Raw genomic sequence first — 14073 nt, 5'->3', positions numbered from 1 at the left:
AAATAAATGCGTCAGAAACAAGTTGAGAATATAGATTTTCTGTCAAGAAAGGTCGCGATCTAGATTTTTTTTAATTTTATAAAATGGTAAAATATTGATTTTTCTCTTGTTTTAAAATATGCTTTTTTACTTTTAAATAGCAGAAACTTTTGATCAATAAGTCCAAAATAAATCTTGGGTGTTGGGTGTTGGGATGTTCGTTTTTCAGAGCTCTTGAAGAGCTCCGAAAATAACTTTTCACTAAAACTCTACCCTGAATAGCTATGTTAAAATAACTGATTTTTGCGGGTTTGCTCTGATGCTTTTGTTAGACTAAGTCGTAAATCGCTTGATTAAATTGTGGTGTCTCGGACAAATCTGCTTTGGATTAGCATACAACATTCCATAAAAGAAAAATATACCTGATAATTTTTTTTTCGTCCGATTACTGAAGACTCAAAAACTGCAACACTTTTCGGAAAATAAATTTTTCGCCTAGTTTTGCGTTTGGACCACTCTATATATTTGGTTCTAAGGTCCTTAGGGAGCGTTCTTTTATTAAGTAACGCATAAAAATGGTTTTTTGGTGATGGTAATAAAAAAACGCTCCCCTAAGTCTTTAAAAAAACCTCAGGTTTGATGCAAAAATCCACTCTATTCTGAAAATGCAATAAGTTTCAATTGCCTTATTAATTTTCAAGTTCAGTAAACCAAAAAAAAGCTGAGAAAAATGTGTACTATTTTTACTTTCAGCATAAAAACTTAAATTCTCTAAAGTAGCCTTCGGCTCGCGTAAAAATGTTCATTTTTCAGAGCTCTTGAAGTGCTCCGAAAATAACTTGTCACTAAAACTCAACCCTGAATAGCTACACTAAATTAACTGTTTTTTTAGGGTTTACTCTGATGCTTTTATTAAACTTAGTCGTAGAAGTAGTAAATCGCGTGATTACATTGTGCGGTGTCTCGGACAAATCTGTTTTGGGTTGGCATACAACATTTCAAAAATGAAATGAAAAATATTCGTGAAAAGTTAAATTTTATGAAACATTTAAATCGTGAGCTACCATAGTTTTCAATTAAGCAAAAAAAAATCCTTTCTGTTTGCAACAACTCGTCCGATTACGAGTCGAAAAATAAATTTTCCACTTAGTTTTGCGATCTTGGCCACTCTGTATGTTTGGTTTTATCAAGTAACGCAAAAAATGTGTTTTTTTGACCCCCTCCCCAACTGCTTTACGTAATAAAAAAAACGCTCTTAAAAAAACTCCAGATTTGATGCAAATATCCTTTCTATCCTGAAAATGCAATAAGCTTCAATTGCCTTATTATTTATCAAGTTCAGTAAAGAAAAATCAAGCAAAAATGTGTACCACTTTTACTTTCAACAATAAAACTCAAATTTCGCATAGTTCGCACGATTCGCATAGTTTACTCAAAACAGCTTCAAAAATATCTCCAAGCCTGAAAGGGTTAGCCAATTTGAAAGTGAGGATTGAGTAGTCACCCTGCTCTTGGTAACTGCAACGAAATCATCGGTAAAGTAGATGTTGATGCGCTTGAACCAGCAATCCAAAGGTCGTTGGTTTGAACCCCGAATAGAAATTGCGCTTTTTTTTGTTTTTCAGCTTTTTAAATTGTAAAATGTTTTACTTTTTACGGGACCATCCATAAACCACGTGGACACCTTGGGGGGGGGGGGGTGGTTGGCCATTGTCCACGCTCCATACAAAAAAGATTTTATTCGTATGGAAATTGTCCACGATGGGGGGGGGGGTTGACTTTTCCAAAAAAAAGTGTCCACGTGGTTTGTGGATGGTCCCTACAGAAAATACCACAAAACTCAACCACAAAGTGCATCCTCAGCGCTGATGCACCATCAAAATTTGATTACGTGTCGTGTTTGTGGCGCAATTTGGCGCACAACCAGCTCAAAAAAGAACTGTCAGTTATTTTCGCGAGCTCTCGGGTGGGTCAAAGTTCATATCATAACAGTCTCATTTGAAAGTTGTCTTTGTTACAGAATTGTTTTTTGGAAAATTTTGAGAAAACTGTAATGAACTTTTGCTGATAAGATCTTTTTTTCAGGTGGACCATCATTCATCAATTCAACGGTAATTTGTCGACCTGCACACCTTCATCACGAACCAAGCAGTCATCATCGGTGCGGGCACTAGTTGTCACCAAAATTCACGCCCTGATGCTTCAACCAAACCCTGACCAAGCCAGCCAGGCAGACTGCACACAACAAACGAACTAAAAGGGGGTGATTCATATGCTAATGACCCTTCACTGAATGCGAGAGAGAGAATGAGAGCACAGTCCAGTTCATGATAGACTAGCACTCCGAGCTGGACAATGTGTCCACAAGTGGGGCTAGAATTGCAGGAATTACGGTCAAGCACTCCAAAGCAGCATGCTACGTTCCGTGGAGATTACCCCTTTTTCAATCGATTCGCCAAATCGTTCAAAAACATGGCATAATCCTTCAAGCTCAAGAAAATCCCTTGGCAAACACAGACAGCTCGGCGGCGGCGACGCCGTCACAGACAACGGACTACCAAGTTGGATCGCTCAATTTAATCCTATTTGCCCTCAGGATTTTCCACAAACGGTGGAAGCAAGCAGTTCACAAGGATTACACCCAAATCTGATCGGCGCTGGAAGCCCTTTTTTGCAGAGTTGCTACGCGGTGCCGCGCGCAGTTGATGGAAATTTAAATTAATTTACTTCGATGGAGCGGAAAAAGGTTGCACTGTGAAAAAGATTGACAACAAAAAAAGATCGTCACGAACGGGATTCGAACCCAGGTCGGTCGACCTCACTTCGAATCCCGTCAAAAGTCAACACAACTTTTTTGACGGTAGCAACCCTAACTTCTCTCTCAATCCAAGTGTGATAAATTTAATTTCCATTTTATTAGCCCTCGTTGGTCAGTACATCACGCGCCAACGCATCGCGCTTGGTTTGAGTGGACATCGTTTGAAATTTTTCGAACCTTAAATTTGCGGTTTGCTGACCAAAACCAGACTCCGTTGACGCCGCCAATGATGATTCTGGTTTGAGGGAAAAATTAGCATCTAAATATGTCCCGCCGCTTCGCGGCACCGGTGACCGTGGCCACAAAACTGGAAATGGTAATCAACGCCAACTAGTTGAATTCTTGACGGAAGAGAAGAGAGACGGTGGGGGGAGCAGCCGCGAATGACGTGACAACACTTCCACACACACGTGGAAAGACCTATTATTGAGCTCGGTCCCCCCAGGTATCAAGTGACATCGCCCCCACGATTCACGTAACGTTGAGCGGAAGAGGACGGTAACAGGTTGCTGCTCTGGCGTTTGTCATTATTGGATGATTTTTCCGGATGATGCGCGCGCGGACGGTTCCAGGTTGTGACGGTGTCTGACTTGATGATGGCCGGATGGCCTTTCCCGATCACCCTAAAAATAGCCATGTAGAAGATGATGAGAGCGCGTCGTACGACCTCCGGGATGTCAGCGGAGAAGATTGATGAAGATGAGTTATTCCGAAGCAAATAATGCGTCTATTATTACACTTGATAGCAAGAGAGGAAGATTTTATAAAATTTTCTAAAACATCAGCATTTTTACATTGGAAAAAAATTTTGGGGAGCGCTCCCGATCTCAACCACAGAGATTATTATTGTTTAGTAGTATATCATATATGTAATGGTATGTATGTAATTATGGTATAATCATTATATAGTAATTCTATGTATTGTTTCTGTCATTAGGACATAGGGGTTTTCATCGTGACATGGGCACGGATAACCTGTTATAATTTTATATCATACTGATTATATAGTGTGTACCAGCCAAGGATCAAACCTACACTTCCTCATTTGAGAGCAAGCGCGTAGCATCGAAGCTACACCGGCTGGACATTTTGGTTGGGAAAACAGCAGCATCACATCCTTTACCACAGACCATGTTTTTGCATGTTTGGCTTAGCTAGGAGGGAAACCACCGCCACCGAGTTGGAGATCTACTTTACCGATACAATAGAAAATGCTGATGCTTACAGGGTGGCTGCTCGCAATCGGATTCTTCCTGTTCAAAGTGTTCAAATGTTTGATGAAAGCTTCCGAACCTTTTTCGATGCTTGGTTGAAGGAGTGTTATTTTTTATATTAGTATTGTGATCTTATAATTTTAAATTTATGCGTTTCATGCAAAACGAGTGTGACTCTGTTTTACTTAATGCTAATATTCCTCTAAGAAGGACAAAACAAAGATTTTGGATGTGTTTTTGTCAGAATTTTTAAAGGATACTTTCGTTGCGAGCAGGAACAAACAAATTTCTTCGATATTCTTGTCTGAAAAAGTGAAAACTCGCTGGTATTCTAGCTGAATCTCAAACTAGTGTGAAGTTTCTAGTTGTAATCAATTTTGAATCAATTTTGAAAGAATCTTCGTAGTTTTTAGAACTTTTAGTTTTTATATTTTTAATTATATTTTTAGTTTTTTTTAATGTAAATCATTTGTGCTGTTTAAACTGTTTCAGTTCGTAGTTTTTTTTTTGTAGGTATAAAAAATGCTTTTCAAATACAAAAAAAATCAGGCAGGTCGAATTTCTTGACCTGACCTTTTTGTCAGTTTCCTAGTTTCCCTAAAAAGAAAGTCTGGATATAAATAAACCTAAACAACGCAAGTTCTATCCAGTCACTATAATCAGATTTTCACAATTTTCATTTCAAATGATTCGAAAACCGAAAATTTGGTGGCGAACGTGAAGAATGCTTACATAACCTTGAAAATAATACGTGAAATTAAACAGACATTTTATACTATTTTTTATACAAAGCATGAGTCATGAGTCGTTAGGCTTAGTGATTTTTTCACGCTGAAAATTTTAGTTTATGAAGGGACAATATCTTATCAAATCATCAAATTTCGTGAGTTCACGAAAAAATCTCAAATCCAACGATAAAGGGTTGATTTTTGGAAAATATAACCAAATTTCATACCCAATTCAACTGCAATCCTACTTTCCGCATTTTGTGATCGTTTGATGATTCCTAAAATGAAATTTTCGTTTTTTGAATAATTAGTGTTTAATTATAATTTAGGTATATTTCTTATAAAAAAAACACAATTATATTTTTATGTCAGTTTTTCTTGCAATTATTTTGTCTGCTAGTGAATATCTTTTTAATTCCAAAATTTCATATTACAGAAAATTTACTAAATTCACTAAAAGATGATTTTCAATCACTCCTGAAAGTTTCACGAAGATATTTCGTGACTGAACTGAGTAAGAGACGATTTAATTTCACAACTTTGCCATGCGCAAAGCGAACGGTCAAACTTTGTGAACGTTTTTCTCGAAACACCGAGTTGATTTACGGGTGCCACGATATCTCGAGATGGGATGGACCAAATTGTCTAAAATTTGGGGTGAAGACTCCCAAGACATATCCCGTGTGCATGACAAAGCCCGATTTTGAAATTACGACTTTTTAAAAAATACAAAAATCAGAAACTGACGATTTTTTATATGAAAAACATAAAAATATTTTTATTTTTTTTTTAAACTGAGTTTTTGAAAATCGGCCTTCGTCATGCACACAGGATCTGTTTAACGAGTCTTCACCAAAATTTTGAGCCGATTTGGTCAAAGCAGTGTTGAGATATCGTGGCACCCGTTTTTTGAAACTGCCAACTTAAAATAACTATATCTCGACAATGGTACATCCAAATGTCTTCATATTTATTTTGTTAAAAGATGAAAATGTACATTTTATTGCCCTGCAAAAAGATTAAAAAAAAAGTTTAATTGTGTGCTCATACCAACCTCTGACATTTATGACGATTTACATGTATGTAACCCTTAAGGGCTCAAAAACCATGTTTCCCTATTGCAATCTAGTTGAGTTAAAAAAATACCTTCGTTGATAAAATATTAGTTAAATTTTGTTTTTTCTACATCAAATGAGGTAATTTTTGAATTTAAATTTTGCGGGAATTGATGAATTTTGCGAATTTCAAGCTGTCACTGATCCAAAATATATGTATCAAAAGTTAAACTAAGGCCGTTGCAAATATTTTTTGAAGTTTATGTCCCTCGATTTTGAATTCTAGTTAAATACCTACCTACATTTTATTGAAAAAAGTGTTTTAAAATGCATTTTACACCTGCCCAGTTGTTTTGCAATCATTAGTTTTCAAAATATCTGAGTATTGACGATTTTTTTTTTCGCCCAAAAAAAAAACTTTTTTGCGGTACTGTACAACGGACATTTACAAAAAATCAAAATATTTTTGATCGATCTCAGGCATGCTAAATATAATTTTAAACGCAGGAAAATGCATTTTAGATTACTTTCAGTTCATTGGACTTCTATTCCCATTAAAATTGTCAGATTTTCATTTTTTTAGACTTGTTGGAAAGGTCTAGTCTAGTCTTCTAAATATTTATAACATGACATTCAAATACCACCCTTTGCATTACTTTTAAAGTAATTAATTAAATTTTATTATTTTCATTAGCGATTTATGGGACACCAAGACGGATTGAATAAGACCAAATCGGTTGAACCAGTGCCGACATAATCGAGTGACAATTTTTGATCATCCGATTTACCACAAACACAGACATTCGCTCAGAATTGCAGCAGTGCCGAGACGTATCGACTCCAATATTGGCTTCATATTGGTGCAATATCAGAATTGAATTGCCCTTTGATCCAGGAGGTAAAATTAAGAATTTCTTTTTCCGAGTGATTCTACAGCCTTTCCTCAGTAACGTGAGGAAGGCAAAAAGGGAAAAAGTGAATTCAGAAAAAAATCATATCAATTCGAAGTCAAAAGATGATTCAAACACATCTGACAAATCACGCAGATATTTCACTCAGTCACACATAGACCAATCTGACTAGCGCCCCAGAACAATCGTTCTTTGGAAAGTAATCGCGCTCACCACACCGGTATATTGGCTAAAGGTAACCTCACAATTCAATTGCCCTGCCGTAATTTGAACCAACTTTTCCACTGCACCGAAACCCCCTCTGCGCTTTGCGGTTTACAAACGGGCTCTTGTAATCATCAGACATCAGACAGGTTTCACCAACCTGTCCGTTTTGTCTGACTCACACGTTCGGAGCACAAACTCACTTAATTGTTGTTCTAATTGTTCTGTGAGTAATTCTTCCACACAGAGAGGTGATTGCATCAATCGAAAATGTCTGAACCTTGCTCAGTTCAAGACGGGTACCGCACACGGAGGAGCATCGCTCGCTTTGCATAACTTTCAATTATGCTTCGTTTTCACTGTACGTCTGACAGAGCAAAAGAAGAAATTTCCATTTCAGAGCTTCTTTTCTCGAATGCCCTTTCAATTTCAATGCTTATGAGCATCTCTCTTTGCAACTCCCTTTTCTTTGCAGTTGGTAGGTTCACATTCGGTTTCGGCACAAGGTACTGCTACTGACAGGTCTTGTTACGCATCGTCGTCGTCGTTGTACCTTAAAATGGACTTGTGCAGTTGCATAACCCTTCGCATTCGATCTGCGGGGCTGGAAACTTGACTGCAAATGTATGCAAAAATCAAGAATAGAGGAGGTATGAATAATGGCCACTCTGTTTCGAATTGTTTACTGCCGGGGACCTGGTGGGTATGCAAATTTGCAGGTCTCCACAACTTGGCTGGTTGGTTCAACCCCGTCTGAAGATTGGAACATTCTGCAGCTCCCCCACCCTTAAATGGGCAGAAGAAATTGTTGCGTAAATCGATGATCCCCGCGACGGCTCATTTGAATATCTTGAGAACCGACAACGTCAACGCGGACAATAAATAATTGGCAGTTATCAGCAGCACCCACTTGGCGACATGGAGACGCAGCGCTGTCAACTTCATAAGCCTTAAGACTCGCTCTCTTATGCTAATCGATTCGCCAACATGACTTCCGATGTGAATGCACCTTCAACCAACGGTTCTCCTCTTCATCGACGACGACGACCTCATCTGCATGCAGCAGATCTTCAGCGAGGAGGTTGCACAACCCGCGGAGTAAGTGGATGACAATTTCTTCTTCCCGACACGGCGAGTACGAGCGAGCTTCTCCGATTAAGGTGATCTTTGTCTGTCGTCGCGGGCTGCAACTTCAGACGGAAGAAAAGAGCTCTCCTCCCCGCGGCGGTAATGAATGCCTTTTGTCACGCGGAAATAGAGCTGGAAATGGGTTGCGGCTGCTGCGGGTGATTTTAATTAGTGCGCCCGGTTAAGGCGCGCACGCAAACGTCGAGTTGTTCTTCCTGTGGAGAGAGAGAGAGTGCGCGGTTGAAGACGTTGTCGTATCGTAGGGCTAATGAAGTGGATGTTGCTGGTCATGGATCTCGGTGTTGTGCTGAAGATGAAGGTGGTGGTTCGTGGACCAGTTTCTTTCTTTGGAATTACGGTTGTGATGCAGGGCACTGCGTGCCTTAAGTTATTGGTTTCAATCAGTTCCTGGTTGATGAGGAAATTAAACCTTATTGGTAATAATTAAGACATAGTTTTAAACTATGTTGCTGATAATAATATTTTAGGAATTAAGTTTTGATAGCTAAGCATAATGTATTAATTATCTATTGTAGGTCAAACTACTAGTATCGTATTTCAATATTTTAAATGTTAAACGTACCACACTCTTTTAAAGTTTTTTTGTTCAAATTTTGTTGTTTTATTTTCGGAAAAGAGTGACTCTAATGCTCACAGAATAATTGTTTGAAAAAGATACGTGTTTTTTCGAAGTGGCATATTATTTTCTGTTCGTAAAAAAGAATTATTTGGTCTGAAAGTCAAAGAAAAAATAAATAATTTGTTATTTTTGTTTGCAAATAATTTCCGTTCTTTTTTACCTACTTCCCCTTGAATAATTTTTAAATTTAATAAAACAATATGTTTTTTCAATTAGTTCTTTGTTGTTGTAACTGTTCTTCCTGTAGAGAGAGAGAGCGCGCGTCAATATCTCCAAAATTTCATATCAAGAATATCGCGAGTTACTGAAATGAAATGAATTTATTGTGGAACAACAAATTTCTCGTGATGTCGTGAGAAACAAAAAAAATCACGGAAAGATAAAAATACCGATGATTTCACACATTTTGAAAAATTGAGATAATTCACTTTTACCTTAATTACCTATTCCAAAAGCTTTTCACAAGAGGTGGCTATAATCAAGCAAAGCATAGCATAGTAGCACTGTTTTATTATGAACGCCACATACAAATAAAACCATCAACAGATTTTATAGATTTTATTTTATTCATTTTTCTTGTTTAAATTTCATTCTCCTTTCTAAATTAGAATTTTCAAAATCGTTTTTTGTTTTTAGAAATAACACCAAAAATTTTGATAGCATAGTAGCATAGCCTAGTTATAGCATCAGAGACAATTGAGCAGAAAAATAATATTTGATGAACTTTTTTTGTATAATGAACGCCACTATTATAAATAAATCCATCAACAGATTTTTTAGGTACTATTTTATTATTATTTTTTCTTTAAATTTCATTCTTTATTTAAGAAATGACACCAAAAATTTAAATTTTCCGTTTAGTAAAAATGTTGATTTAAAAAAAAAAATGGATTGTGGTTTCAGCTACAAATGTTCATTAGAAAATTAAATTTAAAGTTGTATTAGTTTTCATCTTCGGTAAATTAAAATTGAAGTTTTTTAAAGAATATGAATAAAATTGATATTTTAAAGAAACGAGTAAGCAAGGTTGTCATAAATAAGTGTACTGTATTTTTTTTGAATTACATTTCATAACAAAATTTTGCTTTCAAACACTTTCAAAAAAATAAGAACATTCTTTCTTTTGAGAATAAAGTCGTTGCAAATGTTTTTTGTTAAAAAAGCAGGGGACAAAAATATGTGAAAATGATCAAAGAAATTTTAATACTTCTAAAGTTAGTGATAAATTTTCCATTGAAATCAACAAAACAATTCAAAATTAAAATAAATCAAATAAATACATTTTTGAAACTTTTAATATCTTCTTTCGATTAAAATATATGAATTTTATTTACAACATTTCTACAGTTTTTTTTTTGAAAGGGTCCTATAAACTATTGTCGTTCAATTTGTTGTTATTACTGGCCAATTAATGGTCAATTAATTTAGATCTGGCCCGCAAAAAACCGACGAGGTAGGTTACACCTGTTTTAAAGCACTTGAATGCTTTAAATTTGATAACCGATGTATTAATTTGGTTTTTCTGTATCAAATATTTTTTTAAAACAAGTATGAAACAGCAGCACCAAGTCGCCCCAGATAATGGTATTGAAAAACAAAATATTTAAATTTTGTAAACTTTTAAGCAAAACATCGAAAAATAAATATATTTGCGAACGAGTCGCCACCCTGCCACAACACTCTCTCCACTATGTCGGTAAAGTAGATTTGTTATGAAAGTCGCAGCTCAACACACGTTTAACGCTTTTCAACGCCCAGCCTTTGTAGTCTAGTGTTCTACGGGCCTACTGCTGGTTCCGGTAGGTCTAGGTTTGATCCTTGGCTGGGCTTCTTTGAGAAATATACTTTCGACGTTTGCCCCTGGCTCATGAACACTGTCTGTCGTAGGGGGCAGGTGGTGGAAAGGTGGCATTGTCAGAGGCTGCACCGGAATGGGGGTGGCTAACCCTTTAACTTCCGTCCTGGTTTCGGTTCTCTCGTTTGGTGCCTTGTTGGCGAACGGTGTTGGTGAAAGTTTTTTGTTTTTTAATTCAAAGTAAGTTGAAATAAGCAGGCGAGTCGTCACCATGTGATTATCGCCCTTCCAGAATCTGTGCCTACTAGTTTTGTTTAGCTCTGTCCAGCTGTTGTGGCCTCAGCGCTACGGGTTTGCTCGTTCAAGACAGCAATCCTAGGTTTGATCCTTGGCTGTTGACACTGTAATGAACGATCTCGACCTTTACACTACTCTAGGGTACGATTGTTAGAGGAATGAGGGTGGTGGCAATAGCGGGCTAACCCTTTAAGTTCCCGCCTGGCTTTCGTTCTTCCGGACTACTGCTGAAGCGGTGTTGGAGAAATTTTTTAGGCAATTTCTTTTTCAGAGAAATTTAGAATAATAATATTTTGATGAATTTTCAAGTATTTGCAAAATATTTTGCAAAAAAAAAATATGTCGAAGCAATCTATTATAATACGACATTTTGAGGGTTTAGTCTAGATAAAAGTTATTTTTATGACAATGTCAATAAAGTAGACTGACGAGACTGACCTACTTATCTTCTATGTAAGGGGTCATTCATAGCTCATGTAGTTCAAAGTAGTTTAATTATTTTAATTAAATTTTTAATATTTTATCGTTTTTCTTTGTTTAGGCATAATTTGTAAGTCTCAAATCGCAATTTGTAATTTTGGAATGACCCCTTCAAGATTATCTTAATTTTTGGCTGTCCTTTGTTCTCGACAACTTGTACCTACTTCTTGCACTTCCCAAGAGTCGCGGTGCGGTCACTTCGCACCGAGTTTGATGTCCGAACGTCCAGCTGTCGTGGCCCTTTGGGTTACGGCGCTTCGCTCCGATCTTAAGGGCAAGCACACGAGACTTCAAACACCTCAGGCTGGGCAAAAAACCTTCCCCGTCCCGTCCTCCCTGACAATTCCTCACCCCCCACCTCTCAAATACCCGTCGAGCTTGCTCGAAACAGCTGTCCCCAACCCACATGCCGAAGCACAATCCTCTCTCCTGTGATGGTCAGCACACTGAATCAGGGGACACTGACCTAGGACCGAAGTGCGTGCATTAGGCGCTCTGTTCAAAGTTACACCTAGTAGCACATCTCCACGTTGGGGGGACGACAATCCCCGCAGCACCCGGAGACAGGGCTCCGTGACGATGATTTGAGCTTAAAAATATCAGAGTAAAATCTGAATCCGAATATTGGGATAGTAAAATGTCCTCTCGAATACCATCTGAAAGGGTACAAAAGATGCCCCGGAAGAATTAATACAGCAAGATTTAATACAACAAGAATATATAAAAAAAGAATTTGAGCCCAGATTGAGGGAGATTCGGGCCCGTCGTTGAAGGGGCTATCCAAAAGGCCCCACGATGACATTCGCGGACCGTTTCTCTGTAATCGATCGGGTTCGAAAGATAGATTTAAAACAAAAAAAAACATGTCTACAAAAAATCTAAACTCGATATTTCGAAACTTTCAATAGATATACGAGTCTGGTGGACATGATCAGTAGTACGAGCGAGCACACTGAGTTCAGGGAAATCAGCAATGGTTGACCGGATTTGTGGAAAAAAGTGCAAACTCGTGTTGCCTGAAAATTGAGGGCGAATAAATTCGATCGTTTTTGGCATTTTTTGTGATAAATAAAAAAAAATGTTTCAAAATGTTTAATCTGAGATTTTTTTTTATAATTTTGTTGGTTTCTTTTTGTTATAAAATGTTATAAATTAGCATTTTAAATTTGACCATAATTAGTACGATAACGATAGACCATAATTTGTAAAGGGAAGATAAGCTTCAACTGTAATTTTGTTTAAAAAAGCATATAAAAGTATCGTTTATTCGAATACATTTAGGCCAGGGGTGCTCAATGTTTTTGGAGGCCGGGCCAAATTTAAAGCTCAATTGAGCTTGCGGGCCAGATTTACTAAATTATTTTAATTTAAAAGACTGGAAAATACATCTATAAGTTGATTTTTTTGTTGTTTTTTGAACATTTTCGGTAATTATAAATAATAGTTTTGTATTTATATTTCAAGGTGGTGACATGTAAACTTATCAATTTATGTAACGGGGTAATTTTATCTTTAAATCGAGTGTGACTAATGAAAAATCTTTTAGAGCTAGAATTTCAATGATAGAAAATGTTTTAAGCAACCGTAAAGTTAAACTGCAATCATTATTTTAAAAAAAAAAAGATTCGACGAAATTTTTTTTTTGCGAAAAAAACATTGATTCATCGAAAATTGACAAATATAAAATTTGTTTTTAATAAACCCGAACATGCTCAAATGATTCTGAACGAAGAGAAATTCATTTTTAATTGATTTCAGCTGAATATGTTGGCTCCTTGTTTTTTGAGCCAATTTTTAATAATTGGGGGGAGGGTCGGTCGACAAAAGCTTTGTAAAATATTTGCAATAGCCTTGATCCTCCGATTTCAACATTGTGTCTACCTGAATCAGATGGTAGTCAATCAGATTCGTTATCTAACTGTCATGAGTTCGAATCCCGGTTTCTAAGTGTAAAGTTAGTTTGAGGGTCAGTTCATAAAAGGGTCATTATGACTTTCAAATTTATATAGAATACTTATATTTTTAGAACAATTACAAGTTTCTACCTAAGTCAAATTTGAACGTTTTATAATTATTTTCAAAAATGTTTGATGAAAGTTTTGACGATATTTATTAGTTTCACTTACATTAAACCGTGTTAAATTGTTTTAATTAAAAGGATTTTTTGACAAAATATGTGTATCTTAAAATGGGGATCCAAATACTGATAAGTCATTAGCTTTTTTATTAACAAAAAAAATATATATATAAAAGATAAGCATAAAAATGTTTAAAATAAACCTTAATTTTTAAAATAGCATAAAATCACTTTACAAGTGGTTACCGGGCCATTTTACGTGATCATTCAAAATGGGTCCGCGGGCCACAAAAAATCACCTCGCGGGCCACGTTTGGCCCGCGGGCCATACTTTGGTCACCCCTGATTTAGGCTATTTTTATATTTAAATGGTTTTTAGTTCCGTAGCTTAGGGACCATCCATAAACCACGTAAACACTTTTTTGGAAATCTCGAACCCCCGATTATGTATCGTTATCGTTATTTCGATAATTATATCGACGATAATCTTATCGCCGAGTATTTTTTTTTTAAATGAACGATACCCCATTTTTAAGATCATATTAAAAAGATGAGTATGTTCGAAAAATACGGTATTTCGTTAAAATTTTTGTATTTTCAAAAAAAAAATACTCTAATAAAGTGAAAAATCATACAAAATTTCGCTTCGTTTGATACCTATATTGTATTTTTAAAAAATTTGAGTATTTTCTAAAATATACGGTAATTTGTGAAAATTTCTGTTTTAAAAAAACTCTTTTAACTTTA

General features: G+C 36.3%; 1 protein-coding gene across 4 annotated transcripts in view; it reads left to right on the top strand.

Annotated features, from left to right (window-relative positions):
• The window catches only part of LOC120432444 (GTPase-activating protein CdGAPr), a 134524-nt gene that overhangs the window by 15654 nt on the left and 104797 nt on the right, over positions 1 to 14073 (top strand). The window contains exon 2 of one of the 4 annotated variants that reach the window (XM_052707304.1): positions 2065 to 2090. The exons of the other annotated variants lie outside the window; for them this stretch is intronic. The gene's annotated coding sequence lies outside the window, so the exon portion shown is untranslated. The remainder of the gene's footprint in view (positions 1 to 2064; positions 2091 to 14073) is intronic. 4 annotated transcript variants of the gene reach the window in all.

The sequence above is a fragment of the Culex pipiens genome, chromosome 2 (genome assembly GCF_016801865.2).
Source record: "Culex pipiens pallens isolate TS chromosome 2, TS_CPP_V2, whole genome shotgun sequence".
Classification (NCBI taxonomy): Eukaryota; Metazoa; Arthropoda; class Insecta; order Diptera; family Culicidae; genus Culex; species Culex pipiens.
Note: the sequence above shows the minus strand (reverse complement) of the source record. Positions and strands in the feature narration are given on the sequence as shown.